At 50.6% G+C, this 22,285-nt stretch overlaps 1 long non-coding RNA gene across 1 annotated transcript; it reads left to right on the top strand.

Annotated features, from left to right (window-relative positions):
• Positions 1-16,594: 16,594 nt before the first annotated feature.
• LOC148110305 (uncharacterized) lies at positions 16,595-21,911 on the top strand. The gene is made up of 2 exons (XR_015724277.1): positions 16,595-16,988; positions 21,294-21,911. It is a non-coding gene; the product is annotated as an uncharacterized LOC148110305 (long non-coding RNA).
• The last annotated feature ends 374 nt before the right edge of the window (positions 21,912-22,285 follow it).

The following is a 22,285-nucleotide window of genomic DNA, read 5'->3' as shown; positions in this document are numbered from 1 at the left end:
CTCTGTGGGGCGGAGGACCAGCAGGTGAGGACAATGGGCCCCAGCTGAGAACCGTTTTGGAAGTGGCCACACGCTGCTATGGAATAAAGCCACAGGCCCACCTTGCCCTCCTCCTCGGGGCTGCTCTTTGTGTCCTGCTGGGAAAGCATGTGCACAGCACAGTTTCTGAAATTAAGTGCCATCCACTGAGTTATTTTAAAGCAGCAAAGGAGAAAATGCTCCTGAATGGAGAAATGGATTCCGTTCCGTGTTTTTGGGATTCAGAAAGTCCTTCAGGTCAATGCCACCCCTGCGACGTACTTCTGTGTTTTATTACACAAATGGACACTAATTTATTAAATTTAATAATTTATTAAATTCATGAAACAGAAAGTGTGGTGTGTTTTGTAAGTGACGTGGGGTGAAGTCTGCGGCCTGGGGGTTTGGCAATTGCTGTCGTCAACCTCCCATTCTTTTAGTTTTAATTTTCATTTCCTTTTTTGTGGGAAATTATTTTGAAATTATTTTTTTCTTATTTTAAATGAAACATAAACTTATATAAAACTCAAAAATTACAAATGCAACTAGAAAAGAGAAGGTAAAAGTCGGTTAGCGTGCAGGCACGGAGGGGCTGGGGCTGCCCTCCCACATGCACTAGTGTTCCAGTTGGTCTGTTCAGCTTCCATCAGCTTCTTCGGAGCCTGAGAGCGGGTGAGTCCATGTGTGCATCCGTCTGATTCTCCGCTCTCGGCGTGCGGCCCTGACGACTTGGGCCTGGAAGGAGTGCAGAGAAGGGCTGTGGCAGTGGCAGGCTTCTAGCTGATGGTGTGTTGGAGGAGTGCGCTGGCCAGTCTGAACTACGCACACGGGCCTCTCTGATCGCCTAAGCCCAGGGCACAGGGAAGCCAAGGAGCAAAAAGATAGAGCAACACGGGGAGGCCCCTAGCTGGGTCTCAGACTGCGGGTCTGTCTTCCAAGTGCGATTCCTTCATGGTGACCCCGTGAACGCCCCGGGCACGGTCTAATGCCCAACCCTGTCCTGATGCTAATTAGTTCACTGAGGAGGTGACTCAGAGTTACCCTGGCCGTCATGTGCTCGGCTGGCCCTGCGGAGTAGATGGTGAGTGAGGATCGGAACCCCAGCCCCTCCGCCCCGATGACCGAAGCTCTGTAGCACCACCAGAGCGTTCTTGGAAAACTCTGTGCATTCGCAGAAAGGGCATGGCTGAAGTTGACAACCGCGGGGACGGTGTAGAGGCAGTCTCCAGGGAGGAGGTGGCCATTCCTGTTGTCCTCCTCCGTGGTCCGCGGGTGGAAGCCCCTGCCAGAGTTTTCTCTGTCCGGTGAGCTGTCTGCTCGCCGAGGCTGATGTTCACCCTTCTTCTGTCTCCTGGAAGCCGAAGGCTGCTCGGCAGCCAGGGAGATGGTGACTGAATTTCTCGGAACAGACCCCCGGCTCAGTCACTGTCACAGAAGCAGGGATGACTCACATTTCATGGGATCCAGCTGAATGCACGTGTCTTTCGGTCTCGAATTTGAGGATATACACGCTTACAAGCAGGCCAGGAAGGAAGGTGGCATGATGCTGCCTGTGCTGGCTTCTGGGGTCCCCTCCTCGGTTCCAATCTTGCACCTGCCTCTTCCTGGTGGGGTGACCTCAGGCAAGCACCTTTGGCTTCCACCACCCCCTTTTTCTAGTTTGTAGACAGGGGGTGACCGTGAGGACTTGGGTGACGTCGGTAGTACAGCACCTGGTCCCTAGGAAGTGCTCAGTGACCCTGATATTTACTTTACACATTTACAGTTCCGGACCTGGGCGTTAACCTCCCCTTTGCGACATCTTCCAACTGTTCAGGTCACCCACTTATCTGCTCCATGAACCCTCCCTTGGTCCCCCCAAACCATAGTGATTTCTACCTCTTCCCTTGTCAGTTTCATGCATCTCAGTGCATCCCGATGAGCTCGTGACCAGACCTGCCACTTGGCCTCTGCGGGTGTCCTGTGTGTGAATTCGGCCTTGTCAAGAGCGGGAGGTGGTGGAGGTAATGTTCAGTGGGGGTTTAAGATGATGCGTGAGAGCACAGACTGTAATCACACTCCCTGGGTTCCAACCCTGACCACTTACTATCAGTGTGACTTTATTTCCTTATCTGTAAAATGGGTCCAAAAACAGCGCCCCGTCGAGTTGGTAAAAAGGATCGCGTGAGATCTTATGCACAGACCTCTCAGAGCTGTGCCGGACCTTGTAAGTGCTGGGCAAGTGTTCGCTACTATTATCCTTCCCGCCTATAAAATTTTTGCTAAATTGTTATTTCGGACACTCTATTTCCCCATCTGCAATGCAGTAGTCATGAAACCTGCCCTCCTCCGCTGTGGGGGTTACATGTATGTGCTGGACTTGGTGTCGTAGCACTCACTCATGGTAGCAGGCGCTACTGTCCTCCTGGGGGCCCGAGCCCTGCCCTGGGCCCCTTCCTTGGAAAGTTCTGGTAGAAGCTGGCCAAAGATTTAGCAAAGAAAAGAACAGGACTCCCAGTTAAATTTGAATTTCAGATCAATAGCAGATAGTTTCTTAGGATAAGTATGTCTCAAATACCGCATGAAACATGCTTATGCTAAAAAAAGATCCAGTGTTGATCTGTAATTCAAATTTAATGGGGCATTTCGCATTTTATACAACAACCTTGCAAACTGTGTGAGGCTCAGAAGGTTATTGTGGTCCCAGGCAGTGGGGGGCAGAGCAGAGGAGCCCAGTGAATCATAGCTTATGCTCTCTTCTGCTCTGCATCCCTGTGCCCCTGCCACTGCCTTGCTGACGTCTTCCCACCCATCGCGCCCTGAGATCCCCTTCGCCGTCCCATCTAGGCTGCTGGGTGCACTTGGCCTGTCCCTGCCCACGTTTCAGGTACCCGGCCGACCTTGGCTTCCCCAGCCCCTCCCACAGTGGGTAAGGGCCAGTTCTTACTATAATCCCACATTCCTGTCATACAGCTATTGGTCCCAAGCCCTGCCCGGCCACCCACAAGCCCAAGGCCCCCACTGTGGCAGGTCCGTGACACCTGTGTGGTTATTAAACCTCTTGGCCCTCTTCTCCCCCTGTCAAGGTCCCTTTCCAGGGTGAAAAACCAAAATCTGTCACAGGGTTAGTTAGGAGAAGCACTAACAGCCTTCCCTTTTCTCAACACAAAAAGCAACCCTATTGGAGATCATTCCCTCGGGATCTTCCCTCCTTTGGACAGTGTTTTCACGCATTTGCAAAAAACCCGTATGGAAAAGCATCTCCAATTATAGTTCGGGTAATCACAGTGCCGATTGGGAGCAATTCTGGAGGCAGGGCTGGCTTCGGTCGGCTTACGTGCAGCCAGGAACCTCAGTGTTGGTTGAATTCACTCAGGCTTCATTCACTGTAGTCTTAACCAAAGGTGACCCTTTGCTTTTCCCAATGTGCTCCTCTTAGGGTCTTCCAGTCTCAGTACATGGAAACTCCATTGTCCCAGGTCCTTAGATCCAAACTCTTGAGTTCTAGACTCTTCTCTTCCTCTCCCATCAGGTCCATCTGCAAATCCCTTCACGACTGTCCGGAACATAGGCACTTCTCCTCCCTCCCACCACTTCTGCCTTCGGGGGCAGCACTGTCTCTCCCTGGCTGATCCCCAGCCTGCACCTTGCTGTCCCCCACCTGTCCCCTACACGGCAGTCAGAGTGATCCTCTTAAAGACGTCACTCCTTTGCTTAAATCCCTGTAGCGTCTTCTCTTTTCATGCAGAATAAACTCTGTAAGTCCGCATCTTTGTTTTCAAGGCTGTGGGTGGTCTGCCCCCATGTCTCCCCAACCTCTTTCCTGCCCCTCCTGCCCGCTCTGTTTCAGACACACCGGTCTCCTTGCTCTGCCTGCTGTACACCCAGCCTGCCCCATATCTGGCTTCGCACTTGCTGGTCCTCCTGGAAGAGATGGGCTTTTTCCCCGGCACAGGGACAAACGCTCATTCCCTTTCTTCACAACATCTTTGCCCGAACACGCCCTCATCCAGCAGGGCTCTTCCTTGGGTCACTTTTCCCTCTTGGTATGCGTGGTCTCTGGGCCCGCTGTGCGCATTTGTCTGCTGATTGTCTCCCTCGGAGACTCTGCGCTGCCCACTGCCCCATCCCAGTCACAGAGCAATGCTCTCGTGGTGTCACGAACGCTCAGCAGGCAGATGAGGCAGAATGAACGAAGCATGTGCTGGTGGAGAGGGTGGAGGCCGGCCGGCCGTGGGCTCCAGAAGTGAGTGAGTTCTCGCGGCAGCTCCAAGACACCAGGCTCAGCCTGCGGCAGGGAAATCATGTGATAGTGAACCAAACTTCCGGAAGTTTCTGCCCCCCCCCATGTGCTTGTTCAGCTCACTTCGATTCTGTACACTTATTTATTTATTTTTAAAAGACTTTATTTATTTATTGGAGAGGGAGAAAGAGTGAGAGAGCAGAGAGAGAGCAGGAGCAGGGATGAGGGGTGGAGGGAGAGGGAGAAGCAGACTTCCTGCAGAGCAGGGAGCCCGATGTGAGGCTCTATCCCAGGACCCCGAGATCATGACCAGAACTCAAGGCAGACGCTTCACCAACGGAGCCACCCAGGCACCCTGATTCTGTGCTCTTTAGATCTGGTAATTCCTCCTCCTCCTTTTTTTTTTTTTTTTTTATTGCTCTGAATATCTCTAAGTCACAGAGCACTCCCAGGCACTTGAAAAGACAGTGACAGAAACAAAGCCTTACTCTGTAACAGCAGAAACAAGGAAAGGTTTGCCTCGGTGGCCCCGGCCACCCGGGGGGTTCCCTACCCTCCGGTGACTCCAGCCCTTGCGAGCCCGACAACTATTCTTGGAGGTTGAAGGGTCATGTGTTCTGTCCCCTCTGCAGTTAGAAAATTGGGGTTTTCAGAGCTAACTGCCTCCCCTGGCCTCATAGCCTGGAGTGTTAGAGATGATGCAAACCGATCGTTTCTTCCTTGTTTTTTTTTTTTTTTAAGATTTTATTATTTATTTATTTATTTATTTATTTATTTATTTATTTATTTGCCAGAGAGACAGAGAGAGCACCTGAGAGAGAGAGAGTGCACGTGCACCAGCGGGGGTGGGGGGCTGCAGGGGGCAGAGGGACAAGCAGACTCCCTGCTGAGCAAAGAGCCCGACGTGGGACTCGATTCCAGGACCCTGAGATCACGACTTGAGCCGAAGGCAGACGCTTAATGGACTGAACCATCCAGGTGCCCCTCTTCCTCGTTTGTAATTAAAAAAAAAAAATCACATAAAGAGAAGTTTAAGGTAAAAACACGGAGAGGAAAGCTGCCTGTAACCCCTCACCTCCGACAGAGCTGTTCTCACTTCCCCCCCAGGCCCCTTCACAACGATCGTAGTCAGAGGGGTGACTCAGCGTGGCCAGAAATGTTTTGTCATCTTGCCACATGGTCCCTTGATAATCATTTTTATCATTTTTATGCTCAGTAGTCCACCAAGTACAAACTCCGAATAACACGCCTCAGGTCATTTCTACAGATTTTTAAGCGCTAACATTGCAGTGAAAAATTTTGAGTTCTCGTTTCCCTCTGAAGCCAGGTGTAAGAACTCAGTGATGGGCCGACGTGTGGTCCCAAATAGAAGTTGGAGTCCTAACCCTCAGGACCTGTGGATGGGACCTTATCTGGAAGTGGGGTCTTTGCAGGTGTAATCCCGCCAAGGTGAGGTCACGCGGGCGGGTGTTGACCCGACAGGGCTGGTGTTCAGGAGAGGAGGAGGACACAGTGGGGACAGAGACACACGACAGGAGGCCGTATGGCGACAGACACAGAGCTGGGTGGTGTGTCTGCAAGCCGGGACTACCAGGGGCTGCCAACCGCCTTGGGAAACTGGGAGAGCCACAGAAGGGTCATCCCCTGGAGCCCTGTGACACCTTGATTCCCAACTTCTGGCCTCCAGGCGCGAGACTATCCACTCCTGCTGTTTTAGCCCCACAGCACCTGCAGGGATCTGACACAGACCCCAGTTCTGGAATTCTCTGCAGTATCCCACAGAAGCCCAGATCTCACTCATGGGTCGTGCTGGGCCTGGGTGACCGCACGAGCTGGTCAGGTCCAGCCGCTGGGGCTGCGGAGCCGCCGGGCTATGCTGGCGCTCCTCCAGCAGCTTCCCGTTCCTGGTCCGCACTTGGTTCCCTGTCCTCAGCCTGCAGGTCGGGGCTCCGCCCACGAGTAGAGACACAGGTGCGGGCACAGGGAGGGCTCCCTTCCCCCTCCCCTCACCCCGGAACTTGTCGCCCTCATTACTGCGGGGTGTCATGGTGTCATGGTCCCTGACGTCGCAGCCCCAGCAGCCCTGAGCGTGTGCCCTTTAGCCTTGATCTTGGGGAGTTCTGCCTCTCGGCGGGGCCTGCCTCTGACCGGGCAGTATTTACACCATTTTTTTCTGTGTCAGCTGATAATGTGAGTTCCCGAGAGCCAGCGGATACCCTGTGGTCAACGCTGATTTCACAGCTGGAGGGAACGTCCCAGGTGTCTTGTCAACAGCTTTGTAAATGAAGAAACTGAGGCAGAGCTGTACGTTACATTACACAAGGGTGAGAGCCAGAAGGGGGTGGGCATCCAAGTCTCCTGAATTCTCCACTCGGGGCTTTGTCCCTGTCCCATAGTTGAGACAAAAAAACACCCGTCTATGGGAATGACGACAGTGGATGTTACCACCGACACTGTCTCCAGTCACTGGGCCTGTGAGTCCGGTGGCCCAGCAGTGGGGTGGCTTTCCCTGGGGGTCCATTCATGTGCACGGTGACTGTCCTTGAGGCCATGGTGGGAACTTTGCTGGAGGCACCGCCTCCACGGGGCTGTTGTTCAGGGTGTGGGTCATTTGGGGAGCGGGAGGCAGGCTTGGGGGGCACCTGGGAAAAGGCATTTATGGTCAGGTGTTCCACTGGGAGAAAGGCTGCTCTCAGGGTGGAAAGAGCCAGAGCCTGGGACGTAGGCCAGGGTGGACTTGGAGGGAGTGAGGGGCTTGAGGAGAAAGGGTTGGGTCCCACACGCTGGGCCCCCAGTTTGGGGAAAGGAGGGCTGAACACCATCCTCCCATCCTCATCCTCAAAATGGACGGGTTCCGACCAACCAGGCTGTGACCTTCTTGGGGCAACGACTGTGTTTGCTCCCGTTTGGAGCTTCCCGTGAAGGACAGTAAGTGCTGACCCCCGAGCTGGCAGGTAGAAGAGAGTCCCTGAGCCCCCACAAAGCCTCCCACCTCTCTGCTCAGCCTCTGCTGGGAGGCCCACGTGCCGTCTCTGGCCTCACTTCCCTGGCGTGGTTTGTGTTCTGTGCTGGCCCCAAACCTCCCTTTGGCACCCAGGCCCGTCTCATGGGGTGAAATGGCCAGCTCTGCTCCCCCAGCAGGGTCGTGAAGCTGTGCCCCCTCCTAGTGTCCCTCCCAGCAGCCCCTCTCTGCCTGCCCAAGCTTCCCTCAGGCCCACGCACCCTGGCAGGTGTTGGGAGAACTGTCCTTCCTGAGGGAAACTTCCACGCAGGGCTTAACGAAGTTAAGACAAGTGTCCTTGCAAAAGCAGCAGAGCCTTGCGGAAAGGGGAGAACAGAGCCTGGGATTCCTGTGTCTACAAGGATAAGTCAAACTGGCCTGGGTGTCTCTGCGGAGTCACAAGCCAGAGACAAGCTGAGGCTGCGGCTTTGCCCACACTGCACTGTGTCCCCTGCTGTCCACGCGCAGCCAGAATCCTGATTATGGCCAAGAGGGCCAGCTTGGGTTCAGTGGCACCCAGCAATGCCAGGACCCCCACTTCACTCTCTGTCCCTGAGCCCCTAGCAGCAGCCAGGTGGCCTGAGGGGCAGATCTGAAGGACATTAAGGGGTGGTGGCTCCTTCCTTTGGGGGTGTGGCAGGTGGATTTTTTTGGTGGACACGAGCCCTTGCACATGGCCCATTCTAGAGGGGCGTCAGATTTAGCCCATGATGTCTGGGTGCTGTTCTGTTTAGGACAGGGGTGTTAGAGGGTCAGCGTGGTATTTACAGGGGAGTGTGAACCTTTTACCCTTTCGCTGAAGGGCAAGAAGAGAGAGCAGCTGTGCTGTAGCAGGAAGCGACACCTCCAGGCTGGCAGGGGAGGATTCGCCAGGCAGTTGCTATGTCTTTGATGTCGGCTGCCCCCTCCTCTCTCCTGACCACCGGACAGCCGGCTGGCTTAGAGGGAGGTGCGGGCATGCATCCGGTTCCGGGAAAGCGGCGGCTGGCCAAAGTCACTCCATGGAATCTCACCAGGGACCTGGGGGCTCCCGAGCCCCTTCTGAGGGGCACCTGCTCTGAGACCTGGATTTGGTCCGACGCCTTGTCTCCAGACTTCAGTGGACCTTTCCAGCCTCTCTCGGTGACTTGCAGCCAGGGGGCAACTTAAGTGAAGGTCCCACGCTGGGACATGCGTACTCCTTCACCGCAAGCAAGAGGGAAGGTAACTGGGGGTTGCATTTCTGCGGGGAGTGGAAAAGGGAATGTCCTTGGTGCATTTGAAGAGTTAAGGAACCTGATTTAAAACGCAGATTAGGAGAGTCTTTAAAAATGTCTTCATTTTTTAAAAATTAAAAGCATCTTTAAAATAGCATTCATCTTTTTTTTTTCTTATCGTAAGAGTTTAAATGTTTATTGCAGATACTCTAGAAGTGACGGGAAAGTTTAAGGGTAGAGCTAAACATCACCTTGAATCCCGCCAGCAACTGACAGTCGGACCTTGCTCGCTCTGTGGTATCGTCTTGATAAACAGATGCTCAGACAGACACTTACACCTTCACACGCGACTGAGACCCCCCTGCAAACACAAATACATCCCTTGCTTTCATTTAAAATTCCATCATCAGCGTTCTTCCCAGTGTCTTTGAAAACAGGAAATTTTTACCAGCTACCTACTGTTCTTTGGAAAAGCTAAGCCATTGATTTAACTAACTCTTTATAGATGATGCCTAAAATTTAATTTTAATTCATTAAACTGTGCAAGTTTGCCTTTTGGACTCGAATAAGAAATGTGCTGTTCAGCGCCTCTGTATTCCCCATCTCTAAAGTGGGCTAATAACGCTGTCTTAGTTCAGGGGACTGGTGTGGCCTTTAATTAATATTTAGGAAAGGCCCTGCAATTCCCTGGTGAAGGATTGCTACTTAAGTCAAAGGTTTTGTGCAATAGCCTGTAATTATTATAATTTGCTCATTATGGGCAATTAGCATGTGGTAGGACAACAGAGAGGGGTTTATTCGGAAGGCGATGTGCAGCTGTGTCTTGTGTGAGCTGATGATGGAGATTCAGTGGCCCGTGATTTCCTTCCAGACTGGAGAGACAGGATCAGGCAGGAGACGTCTGTACCGAGGGGCTGCGGTGGTTGCTGGTGCGCGGCGTGCACTGAGGGCGGGGTGCCACGCAGGCGGGAGGGTGCGGTGGGCTTTCATCCATGCAAAGTGCCAGCTCTTCATTTCTATTCACTTTCCTGATTTTAATCTCCTATAATACATAGATAATTCACCAGGATTTTCATCTCAAGCCTTTTAGAGGCCAAAGGATGGCTCATGTGGCGTTGTCACAGATCTCCTGATGGCCCAGGAGCCACGTCACCTGTCTTTGGACTCTTCAGAACTTCTCAGACATCCTGATCCCCGCAAAGTGGGATGGGGAGGTAGAATAGAGCATTTAGTGACCAACGAATTGAGCGTATGTTTGCCACAATTTGTAAAAACATTTAAAATTCTTCTGCGGAGGGATGATGACAGTATGTTCTGACCCTCAAATCAGGACACGTGGTGTGACTGAGGTCTGCTTTCCCGATCTGCGAGGACAGTCAAAAGAGAAGAAGATGGAATATTTGCAATGGGCACTAACCTGGAAAATCCAGGCCATCTGGTCACCTTGCACAAGAGGGCAATATCTGCAGTCCTTGTTGGAGATTCTCAGTGCCCTAGCCTGCTTTCCAGAACGTTCAGTCTGTTGCACATTGCCTGATGGCAATTTCAAAACTCAAAAGACCCGTAGGAGCAGGAATGGTGATTTGACATGCTTCATTCCTGACACTTTTTCCCCTTTTTCCCTTTAGGTCTAGCTTCAGTGGCTTGATCTTAGGGGTGTGTGTGTGCGTGCGAGAAGGGGGGAGAGGGAGAGGGAGAGATAGAGACAGAGACAGAGAGATGGAGAGAGACCAAGAGAGAGAGGCATGGGGTAGTGAAAGGGCTGTTTAGACTATTCTTGAGTCAGTCTCTAGTTCTGGATTGTCTGGGAGACAGATTTAAACCTGAAGTAATTGGGGGAGATGAGACTGTTGACTGATCCAGATTTAGGCTGGGACCCATGGCTCCCGAAGATAAACAAGGATAGACACCACATAGACTGTTTCTATGGACATCTGGTAATGGCCCATTCCAAGGCTAGGCTGACACCTTAGATTCACCGTCAAAGTTTGAAAAAGAAATTGGGATGGTTTCATGCCCTTCAGAAAATAAAGCAGGAGGTGGATGGAGGGCACAGCACATCCTTTTCCAATTGATATAAAATAATAGACCTATTGTCTCCATAGCACAAGTTTGACTGGTTCTGAGCAACCGAAGTACCCCTGCAGATTTTGAGCTGAATGATTTTAGCATGGTCCTACTCAGATCACGTAATACTGGGGTTTTTTTTTCTTTCATTTCTTATGTTTAAGTTTTGTGAATACAAGCCAGCATATCTTCATTTTATAAAAATAACTCAGATTGAGATGTTGAATGCTCTATAGTTCCTTTATCTCTTGAAACAGTGGGTTAATAAAAAATGAAAATCTCATAGGAATTTTCTCTTCTCATTTGTTAGGTCAGGTGTCTCCAAAGTGGGTGAACCCGGGGCATTATAGGATGACCCACTGGAGAAGTTCAGGAAAAAAATTCTAGAATGTCCATTACCTTATAGATGCTTTTGAGTATGTTTTATCACATACACAATGCAATGTGCATGAACATCATTAGAAGTAAGCACAATGATTTTGTTACTGATCAAATGTCAGACCAGGGGGCTGCAAGCTTGAGCCCCCAAATCAAAACCAGCCTCCAGGGGTTTTTGTATGACCCACAAGCTAACAATGGTTTTTACATTTGTAAATGATTGGGAAAAAACAAAAGAACACTATTTTTGTGACACATGAAAAGTATATATGAAATTCAAATGTTAGCATCCATAAATAAAGTTTTATAGGAACATATTTATTCCCATTCACTTCCATATTATCTATGGCTGCTTTTCCATACCCCAGTGGCAGAGCCGAGTAGCTGCAAAAAAACTGAATGGCCCATAAAACCGAAAATATTTACTATCTCTGGTCCTTACAGAAAGAAGTTGGCCAGCCCCCGCCCTCAGAACATTGGCTTCAGTTCCTGGGACAATATTTTTGTATCAACTCACCTTCATGGAAAGAGAGTACTTTTAAGCTGAACAAACATAACTTCCTTAAATAACTTTCAACATTTGTCTTGGATGACCTCTGCAGGGAATTTTGCTTGAGTCAGGTGGGAGGTGGTAAAGGAAGGGCTGGGAAAAGCTGAGAAAGCTTTTCAAGAAAGTCTTGAACTCAGATTTTTGAGAAGTCAAAGAGCTACACAGAGAGTTGACTTGATGGAACAGGAACGTCTTCAAGCCATCCTTGCCCCCTTCAACTTGTCATTATCTTTGTTTGGATGTTGATGCTGGAGTTACCCAGTAGTTAAGGAGTCAGCACCATCATCATATTAGTAATCATGCTGCCTATACTATACTTACCAAGCAAGCTCCCTTCCCCTTGGAGCCCATAGCCCTTCATGTGTGTTTATTTCTCCCCATAACATTCCTGAGGGTGTTTCCATTGGATAAGATTTCTTGTGATCAGTTCATTTCCCTTTGGGCACACGAAAGAAAAACAGACAAACCCTCACCAAATGGGGAAACCTTTCAGTGAAGCCCAGGTGGTTGTTCACACGTATTTTTTCTTCTGTGTTTTTTTAAACCGAGGAATGGAGGTGAACGATTGGGTCTCGTCACTGCACATCAGCCTATCCCAAAATGGAACTTTGCCTGTCTGACTCTTGTTTTATCACCCACTCTGCTGTTTTTTGTAGGACAGGTTTTAGGAGCCCTGGTTATCTCAAAGGTTTGTTGAGCACAGCAGGCTTCTACTGTGGGGTAAAAAGTTCATCTTAACAGGATTTTTTCTTTCTTTTTTTTTTAATGTGGATGCCCAAAAAGGAGCTCTAGAGAACCCAGGACAGAGAGTGCATATGGGCTTAGAAAACTAGACGTCTACAAAAATGGGATCCAGGAATCTTGAGAGACACTAGAGGCCCTGGGGAAGGGAGCAGCCACTGAGGAGGAAAACTTTTTCCTGTAGCATTCAAGATTCTTCCAGCTGACCTAAGAATTAATTTGATGAGACAGGGAAAATCAAATTTAGTTACATACATATGGGGAATCCACATAAACCTAAGAGATTACAAAGACAATCAGGCAAAGGTATGTCATTTTGGACTAAGGGGAAGGGGGTAGCGGGGTGGAGCTTCAGAGGGAAGGAAGGCAATTCACAGGAAGAATGGAAAGAGTAAATGTTTGGTAAACAGATGTTTGCTGGACCACCCAGAAACAATGGGACCTAGAGAGGACTTTGATCAAACAGGCCTTGCTCGGTTTCTTTCTGTCGACCAGACCTGCTTCATATTATATGGAAGTTATCTATTGTGATAGCTCCGTTTGTGGAACAGGTCCTCTCTCTAAATTCTTTTAGGAGGTTGGGGAGGAGGCAAAAAAACCCCTACAGAAACTTTGTGAGTCTTCTGTTTCTTAAAAATAATCAGCCTAAAATAATCCACATGCCAAAGAGACACATTCTGGGGTGGCAAATTTTCTTCTGGTACCCAGTTTACTCCGAATGTTGGAAGGAAACAAAAGCCGCAGCTGGATTCTGAGTCTGTGTCATTTACCGACAGACACTCCCTTCAGATAGTTGAAAGCCTCCAACTGCTGAGTGAGAAAGGCAATGGCTCTGATTGGGCAACCCTAACTTAGGGTGGAAAACTTTATTCCAGGAGAAAGAATGTGCTTGGTGACATTCAGTGAATTCTAGCAGCACAGAAAGCCTACATAACTCTGAGTAAATTTGCTTACTAATATTACAGAGTGACTTAAGCACAAGGATGTGCGAAGTAAACTTTCCAGAAAAGCAAAAACCACAACAGTGGGCAGGGTGTTCACTTCTCCTTTGTTTGCATGTTGGTAATTACTCATGAGATTTCTTTTGAAGCTGGTGTTGCCCTTCTACCAGTACCCAAGAAACACACATGTTAGTAATGGTGTACAGCAGATGCTTGGAATTGAGAGCCCCAGCTCCCAGCTGTGGAGACAGGGCGTGACCCTGCGGCCACTTGACAAGGTTGAAGAAAATGGACTAATATTTCTCCTTTCAATTAGTATTTAAAAATGTGAAATGATCACATTAGAGGAATAAAATTTGAAACTCCAAGTCTACCACTCTGATATGACTATTTCAATTTTCTGAATATTAACTTACACATATATTAAAACACTCTCAGTTACGGTGCACGCACACTTCTCCTGGTCAACCTCAAATTAAGTGAAATACATGGCTCTTTCTATAGCTAGTGGCACAAAAGCCATGCTCTTTCTCATCCCCATGATTTGCCTGCTGTGTATTTCGAGGGACAGGTTTGGGATGGAAGATTGTACTGGACTCCCATGTCTGTAGACAGTGCCGATGACAATGGAGCCACAGTCATGGCCCCAAAGGAGCACCAGTTCCTTTCATCTGATGTGCTAACCGAGGCCACGAAGCTGCCCATCCCCCTCCTCATTCTTCATCCTGCTTTTTGTTACGACTGTCAGTGATGAAGAGCTTCTTCTGAAGGATCATCTAAATTATCTCTGATGGCTTTGCCCTCTGGACCACCTTCCTCCCCATGTCCTCATCTCCTCCAGACACAATCTGAGGCTAAACAGAATGAGTTAGAAGAGGACGGTGCCACCGGGAAGGATGGTGATGTATGTGTGAGTGTGGGATGTGTGTGCACAAGCACGTGTGTCAATGAGTGTGTATGTGGGCACGAGTGTGAGCATGTGGGAGTGAGTGTGTCTGTGGTGTGGTTGCAGCAGGCGTGGCCCATAAACCCGACCCTGCAGGCACCTCCCGGAACGGGCATTCCCAAAAGGGTCAGCTTGGGGCCTCTCAGGGAAGAGCCCCGCCATGTAGGCCCATTCTTGTGGGTGAAGAAATTGTGCTGGCAGATTTGTTTCCTGCTGGGTGTCATGTGTCACGAGGCACATCTTATAAAGGGAATGGTTGGCCCAGCCCGAAACTGCACGGGGGAAGTGGGGAGGTGTCAGTACCTGGAGAGAGGATTTCCAGGCAAGCCACAGCGGGCGCTCACACACCTCCTGCCCAGCGGCCAGCGGAGTCTGTCTGTCCCCAGGAAAAGCCGGCAGAACTGTTAGAGAAAATCTGGCGGGCACCTGCCTGGGGGGCTCAGTCGTTTGAGCATCCGACTCTTGGTTTTGGACCAGGTCATGATCTCAGGGTGGTGGGATGGAGCCCCACGTCGGGCTCTGCGCTCAGCGGGGAGTCTGCTTCTCTCTCTCTCTCTCTCCCTCTGCCCTTCCCCCCACTCATACACACACTCTCTCTGTCAAATAAATAAATAAAATCTTTATTAAGAAAAAAGGGAAAATTTTGCATTCTCATGGAGAGAGAATCCTTGGTCGGGGGGAGTGGAGGGACCAGGCGCCAGGCTGAGCTGATGTGCTGGGGGTGGGGGTGCCTGCAGTGTCGGGGCTCTTTGTGCCACTGCAGAGGCAAAGTGCAGAGAGCAAACCACATTCATTCATCATACTTTTATTTAGGAAACTACTGGAGAAGATTTAAAAAAATAGTACTGCAAACATTTGGAGTGACTAATACGCCTTCGCTGCCGTCCCCAGAGCCGTGCTGCAGGGTGAGTGAGTGGGCGATGAGCAGCCAGCAGCAGGTGGACAGGGCCTCTGGAGAGGCGGGGTTCCACCTGGGCCAGCCCCCCCCAGCGCCTTCTCAGGTGTCCTCAGCACGCACGTCCTCCTGGCTGCTCAAGCTTCAGACGTTGGGCTCCTCGGGGCTCAGTGCAGGAAGTGCCTCTCGCTGAGGTCCCTTCTCCTTCAGAAAGTTCATCATCTCCCGGGGCCTCATCCACGTGCCTGTGGCGCCCCAGTTTTACCGCAGCTGGTTCTTCCTGTCTTAGCTCTACACCCACGTGTGTGGCTTCCCGCCATGTGGGGGTGACTTGCAGGCCTCCGGGCTGCACACACAGTCCTGCCCTCCCCTCAGTCACTCCCTGTGATGGCTAATTTTGTGTGTCGACTTGGCTGGGCCGCGGGGTGCTCGAACATTTGCTAACACACTATCTGAGCGTGTGTGGAGGGTTGTTTCTGGATGAGGTGAGCCTCTGAATCGGTCGCTTCACAATGTGGGAGGACCACGTCCAGTCCGTTGAGGCCCTGGATAGGGCAAATCGTGGAGGGAGGAGGACTAGCTCCCTCTGTCTGACTCTGAGCTGGGACATCAGTCTTCTCCTGCTTTCAGACTCAGACTCAGACTGGGACCCCAGCCGGCCAACTGCAGCCACAGGGCTCCTCAGCCTCCGTAACTGTGAGAGGCAATCCCTCATAACAAACGTGTGTGCATTTCCTCTCGGTCGGGTTTCTCTGGAGAACTCTGACTAGCATGCGCTCTCTTCCTCTCCCACACCAGAATCCTCTTGTGCATTTGGCTCTGTTTCTGCTGCATCCGCTAGGACCAGTCATTCTGCCTTTCCTGGGTCGCTGCAGAAGATGTCCTGGTGACCATCCTGAGCCCGTTCCTAGCTCCTTCCAGCCTGGCCTCCGGGGCTGCCAGAGTGAAATGGAAGGGCATCCGGCATTCTGATCAGAACATCTCCTCTCATTCCACAGTGTGCCCCCAGCCTTCCCAGTGCCCCAGTCCACTGGTCACCTTCTCGTAGGATGGCGTTCTTTTCCTTGGTGGCACTTACATCAGTGGTAGATACATAGCCACGCCTGTGACTGTTCAGTTTCTCTCGAAGACTAGACTGGAAGCTCCATGAGGTCATAGTGTGTCTGTGTTGTTTAGCACCATGGTCCCGTAGCTCCCACCGGCCTGCCCCAGGGAGGGCACCATAAGAGGTACAGGGAGACTGACATGAGGGGTAAGGGGATTCCTGGAATGGACAGGACTGCACACGAAGTGGCCTTGGCCAGTCCGGGAAACTATGAGAGCTGGGGTATGGGGAGAGTGTGGAGGGAGGTGCTGGAAGTGGTAGTGGGGGGAAAGCCTGGAGGGCCTCGTGCAGCGCACTCCAGGGCCTGGCTCCAGCCTGGAAGGGAAGGGACAAGGACTGGGGAGTGGACTCTGGCTGGGGGTGCCGAGCAGGAAGCCACGTGGTGGCGTGGTTGCTAATACAATGCGGGCCATGTACTTAGCAGGAGGCCCTGGCTTCAAGGCCATGGACCGGGACAGAGGTCAGCGCCCGAGACGGTGTCGGGCTTTGTCATCTGTGGGACAGGAAGAGGACGTGCGTCAGGAGTAAGGGGACCGGAGCCAGCACGCGCCACCTCCCGTCTGAGCCTGGGCCTCGGGACCCCTGAGGGTGAGCTGCTGGGTCTGAGTACTCACGAGGAGTGTTTTTATTTTGGGGTGCGTGGGCGAACCCCTCGGCTCCCTTTTCTCATCTTGGAAGTTGGCAATCGAGGCCGTGCTATTTTACCGGCATCATCGAAGAGCTTCTGCGGCAACAGAAAGAGCTCCAGTCCTTGCAGCCCGTTACCATTTGTGCAGATGAAGAACAGGTGACTCAGCCTCCCTTCTGAATCTCTGCCTCTCAGCCCAAACACAGAATGGAAGCGAATCTGTTTTCCTCAGCGGGAGAGCGGGCTCACAGGGGACAGAGCCAGCAGACGGTGTCCCTCCAGCTCTGCCTGCGGCCCTGGGTGAGGTTTCTGGGTCCAGGGGCTGCCTTTTCAATGGATTCATCCTGGCTGGCCAGGCGATTGAGCAAGGCCTGGAGGTGCTGGAGAACGTGGGGGGTGGGGGTGGGGAGGGTGGTTACCCGTGTGCCGTGAGGTCAAATTGGCACAAGCGAGAAGCTCCCCATTTTCTGATCTTCAGATGCCAACAAGCGAATGCACTGGAGGTGGGGGCGGGGGACGAAGGCCAAGGTCAGATCTGCTTCTTCCTTTGTACCTTTCCTCAAGCTCTTCTCCTGCCAAGAATGCTGTCTTTTTTTTTTATTCAATTAGTCAGTATACAGTACATCATTAGTTTTTGATGCAGTGTTCAATGATTCATTAGTTGCGTATGACACCCAGTGTTCATCACAACACGTGCTCTCCTTAATGCCCATCACCTGGTTACCCCATCCCCCAACCCACCTCCCTTTCCTCAACCTTCGGTTTATTTCCCGGAGTCCAGAGTCTCTCATGGTTTGTCTCGCTCTCTGATTCCTTCCCATTCAGATTTCCCTCCCTTCCCCTATGGTCCTCCGTGCAATTCCTTATGTTCCACATATGAGGGAAACCATATGATAATTGTCTTTCTCTTCTTGACTTATTTCACTTAGCATAATCTCCTCCAGTTCCTTCCATGTCAGTGTAAATGGTGGGTAATCATCCTTTATGATGGCTGAGTAATATTCCCTTGTGTATATGGACCACATCTTCTTTATCCATTCATCTGTTGCTGGGCATCTCGGCTCCTTCCACAGTTTGGCAATTGTAGACAATGCTGCTATGAACATTGGGGTACAGGTGCCCCTTCGTTTCACTACTTCTGTATCTTTGGGGTAGATACCCCATAGTGCGATTGCTGGGTCATTCCCCCAGTCCTCCACATTCTGTTCCCAGCCTGATCCCACACTTCCCATGCCTTAGCCTCCAGGACACCCACTGCCCAGACCAGGGGCTCCCACAGTCTTGGAAAGTGAGGCTCCCTTGTGATGTTAACACATCTGAAAAGTCCATAGGATTTTGGCATTTGTTGACTGGGAAAAGATTGTCAAAAAGGTGTTATGAATTCCCAACTCTTTTAAGGAATTCGGGTTTTGTCAATTCTACCAGCTCCTACACTGTAGTGAAGAATAGTAAATCATACCTACTCAACTTTGAGACAATACTTGATTGATGTCTGGGTCCATAGCTCCCTTGTCATAATTCTGTGGCTCACCCAGAATGGAGATTATGTAAGCTGCCCAGTGAGCACACTACCTTCCTGAATCTGACATTGGGCGAGTATAGGTTTTGTCTTCCCAGGGCGTTTGTAAGGCCTCCTGGGGCACAGGGATACTGTCTGGTGGCAGGTGTCATGTAGGAAGTGTGAAGATGACATGGCAGCAGGACCAGAAGGGGCAGGTCCTGGAGGCCAAGGTTTTGGGAAAAACACATCTGTGATGAAAACCTACACTGTGGTCACACGAGGAGAAACAGTCATTCGAGATGCAGAGGTGGGACATGAATAAGGCTACCCAAAGGTACATTTTGATGATGAAACATAGGCAGGACCATGAAAATGGCTAGAGCTAAAAATCCAGTCCTGGAACACAGGGATAATAGGGGCAAGAACCAGTGGTGGTAGAATTTTCCAGAATGAGAAAAATGGACATTCACCTTTGTAAGCAGATGTGCAGAGACTGGAGAGGGTGAGGGCAGATGGCACCTGGAAACAGAAGTCACCATGATGGGGTGGGGGAAGAAAAAAGAAAAAAGAAGGGAAAAGAAAGGAGAGGAGGTTTTTATTGGGACAGCTTAACATCCAGGCCTGATAGAAACCAGAAACAGGTTAAAACGCCTTGAAGTAAAAATCCTCTTTGATGTAATGTGTCGGGAAGAGTAATGACTTCCTTAGAAAAGGCTGAATTATTACAACCAGAGTTATTCTGCTTAAAATATCCTTCTCTGAAGAAGAGAATTATTTGGTTCATTATTAATTGAAATATTCTTTTGTTCACCTTAAGTCGGGTCTCGAGTTCTTATATTTTGGGAACTGTGAAAGCTTTGGAAATTCAGCAGCGTGCTCAGGGACCTCTGGCCTCAGAACCACCCCCGTCCACTGCCCTCCTGGCCTCTTGCTTTTCAAAGTACAAAGTACAGAACGGTGCAGGGGAGACACCCGCTGAGAAATCTTGGACCTCGGGTTTGTCCCGGCTCTGCCTGGAGACCTTGCACGTCACCCCCACCCACCGGCCTTTGGGATAAGACTTGATTGCTTCTGAAGTTCTTTGCCATTCGGGCATCTACTCTGTTCTGGGACGCATCTCTGAACAATTCTTTTCTGTAGAGCTGACAGCTTGTAGGTGTGGGGATCAAGCAATGTGGGCTCCAGCCCCGCCTCTGTTCCGATCAGCTGAGTGACCTTGGGCAAATTGCTTAACCTCTCTGGGCCTCATTTTTCTCATTTGCGGAATGAAATTATAATTTTTTTTTAATCTCAAAGATTGTTGGGGGTTAAGTGCTCAGTGAATGATGCCAGCCTGTGAAGGGTTAGGCCAGTGGGTAGCAGCACCAGGGGTCACCCCGAAGCTTCTCCGGAGGCATTATGTGATTGGTCCAAAGCGACCCGTTCCAAAGCGAAATAGATAGCGGTGAGAATATGTGCAGAAATGTCCCGGGTTCAATGACTTAGGGCAGGAAGACCAGGTTCTGCTGTAGCAATTTGAATATTCATGAGATCACATTGTCTGCCAGTGTCAGGATCCCCCGGGGGGATTGCTGCAACACTGATGGGAGTTCTAATTCCACGTCTGGGATGAAGCCCAGAGGTTTACACTTCCAGCAAGTTCACAGGTGATCCTGCTGCTGGCCAGAGAAACACCTTGAGGACCCCTGGATTGTAGACTCTATAATCTCTCTCTAGATCATATGTGTAGATATGTAGATACATAAATAATCTATAACTCCATAAGCTGGTTTTCCCCTCCAAATATGAGTGCTGCCTAGGCCCCACGTAGGGGGAAAATCATGGATTCTCTTTCAGTTGTGAGCCACCGAGTTAGTCTTGTTCTGTGAAACTACCTTTCAACGTTGAATTTGTGAAAGTAGAATAATTTTGCACATTTATGTGATCACCGAAGTGAAAATACAGAATTGAAACATTTTTCATGGTGAGATGCAGCTCATGGAATCTAATCTGAGAAACATTATCCTCACACGGAAACATTTTGGATTCTCCCCATAGTCTTAAGGGTAATGAGGGAGTAAGCGTGGGAAGGGTTGGGAGGGTCTGAGTTTGAATCTAGAGTTCTGCCCTCAATGAGTGGCCATGAGCTGTACATACTGCCCTCCACCACCCCCTGGGCCATCGGTCCTCAAGTGTGAGCACCGAGCAGCATAGAACCTTGCATGGGCCAGGCGGACAGGGTGCTTGGCCAAGGAGGCAGGGTGGGGAAGCTGGACTAGGAAGGGGTGGGAGGACAGTGCTCTGGGGTGAGTTCTAGGCTGTTGGCTAGCTCCCAAATTTAGTTTAGGTTATGTTTGCTTTTTTATTTTGGTAGGCTCCAAGCCCAGCATGGGGCTCGAAGACCCTGAAATTAAGAGTCATAGGCTCTACTGACCAAGACAGCCAGGGACCCCTTAGTTCAGATTTAAAAAAAAAAGAAGTGTTTAGTTAGGAGCACTTGGGGGGCTCAGGTGGTCGGGCGTCTGGCTCATAGTTTCAGCTCAGGTCATGGTCTCAGGCTCTTGGGATCAAGCCCCGCATCGGGCTCTGTGCTCAGCCGGGAGTCTACTTGGGATTCTCTCTCTCCTTCTCCAAACTCTACCACTTCTCTCCCTCTTTTTCTCTCTCTTGCCAAAATAAAGAAGTAAATCTTTAAAGAAAAAAGAAATGTTGTGAGCACAAAGTGAATTGTGAGTCCCCCTCTTGGATGGGCTCAGTATTCTTTGTTTTCATCAGGTGTCATCTCTCTGAAGGGTAGAATGGTTCCTTCAATACTGGGGGCTGGCAGGAGAGAGGAAACAAAGCGCGGGACCCATGATGTCATGGGGTGCAGGGAGGGAATCCGCCTGCTTGACTAAACCATATGGAGAACCACGAGCAGCCTGCATACTTTAAACAGGCCTTCAGATCTAAACCTGGGCCCTCTTCAAGTGGCTGCCGCCCGCTCCCTTCTGAGGGACTTCCCCTGGCGACGAGCCCAGCAGTGGGAGGTTGTTATCCGCTGCACGCACTTTCCTTTCTGACCCCATGTGCAGATCTCAAGCATCTCAACTGTCATGTGATCCATTTTCTTTTCTCATGCCTAGTGTGGAGCCCAACACGGGGCTTGAACAGACGACCCCATGATCAAGACCTGAGCTGTGATTAAGAGCCGGCCGCCTAACCACCTGAGCCGCCCCAGGGCACCATGGGATCCATCCTGATAGGTGATGAGGCTGGCGGTCAGGCAGTGCGTGCCGTGTGTGCATAGCCGTGTGGGCTGCCGCGGGCTAGCCCCGGCGTGGGGGCTTTCCACCCTCGGCTCCCTCCATATCACCAGTGCCGAAACTCTGGCCAAGGACTGGCTGACCTGCCCAGGGTTACAAAGCCCAGAAACCCAGCCAGAACTTTCCACCCCAACTGCAGGTCTTTTCAATGTGGAAAATCTTCCAACATGGGGGTGATCTCCTTGGAAACCCAGCGCTGGAAAACTAGTTGGTCGACATTCCGTATGAGGCAGAGGAATGAGGGCTACACGTGCGTGTTACAGAATGCATCTTTTCCAACTTGCATGGACACAGGAAACAACGCAGTGATGCTTAAACATGGGTTAAGTCAAACTTGAGGTTCCCACAGCCCACCCTCCTCCACCCCCCAATCCATACCCTTTGGAAATTAAGAGTGCTAAGTCATATTTGAATAAATGGAAAATGTTCTTACGTCTACACCAGATGTTCTTTAGCTGTGGAAAAAGATGGGCTTTACACAAGTGGAAGGTTCTCAGCTATTTGCCTTGATATCTTGGGAAGAATGAAGCCTTTGCACCAAAAGAAAGGACTGAGGGAGGGGGGAAGGATGCAGGGTGCTGGAACCCAAGCTCCCTTCTCTAGCCTTTTGGATGCTGGATCAACTTGTCTCTGCCATGTGCGGGAATGCTGCTTTGAATCCTGTCTGGGTGGTCTTCTCCAGCTGCTTGCTTTGAGGAGAGGATGGCAGAGGCAGTGGGTACAGGGCACCGATAAGCTGTTGTTGTGGGTTGAATAGTGTCCCCTCCCCGCACACTCATTTCCACCCACAGCCTCAAGATTGTAACCTTATT

The sequence above is a fragment of the Ursus americanus genome, chromosome 4, assembly GCF_024610735.1.
Source record: "Ursus americanus isolate L20-20 chromosome 4, mUrsAme1.1.p, whole genome shotgun sequence".
Taxonomy (NCBI): Eukaryota; Metazoa; Chordata; class Mammalia; order Carnivora; family Ursidae; genus Ursus; species Ursus americanus.
The sequence above is the reverse complement of the archived record's forward strand: the minus strand, read 5'-3'. Positions and strand labels throughout refer to the sequence as shown.